The sequence below is a fragment of the Oxyura jamaicensis genome, chromosome 2 (assembly GCF_011077185.1).
Source record: "Oxyura jamaicensis isolate SHBP4307 breed ruddy duck chromosome 2, BPBGC_Ojam_1.0, whole genome shotgun sequence".
NCBI classification, from domain to species: Eukaryota; Metazoa; Chordata; class Aves; order Anseriformes; family Anatidae; genus Oxyura; species Oxyura jamaicensis.
In genome coordinates this window covers 379,177-379,772 of record NC_048894.1, presented here as the reverse complement: position 1 = coordinate 379,772, position 596 = coordinate 379,177, and positions in this window count along the sequence as shown.

Below are 596 nucleotides of genomic sequence, written 5' to 3'. Positions count from 1 at the left end.
GGGGCTCGCTGGGAGCTGTAGTCCTGCGCTGCTGGGCGGGGAGGCCCGGCGGGGCGGGGCGGGGCGGGGCGGGGCGGGGCGGTGCGTGCGAGCCCCCCCCCCCTCCCGCGGGGCATGCCGGGAGTTGTAGTTGGCCGCTCCTCGGCCGCGGCCCCGGTCCCAGCCCCGGGTCCGCGCCCGGTGCCGGCTGCCGGGGCCGAGCCCAGCACGGCGCCGTGGGCAGGGGGCCGCGGAGAGGTGGTCGCGGGGAGGGCGGGGGGGCAGGACTCGGCTCCAGGGCGGGACGCCGTGCTCCCCGGTGCGCCCCCCGGCGGGCCGGAGGCCTCCCGTGCTGCTCGGCTGCGCTTGGGGCGCTCGGCGGTGCCACCGCGGCCTCCCTGCGGCCCTCCGGGGCCCCCTGAAGGCGTCCCGGTGACACCCCGCGACCTCCAGGGCGTCCCCGGGGCCTCCCACGCTCCTCCAGAGCAATCTCGGGCGCCCTGGAGCCCACCGAGGGGCTCTCCCGTCCGCCCCCGGGCCTCCAGAGCGCTCGCAGGGCTCTCGGGGGCTTCCCGGGACCTCCGCTGCTCCCCGGTGCCTCCGGGCCTCTGGTACTG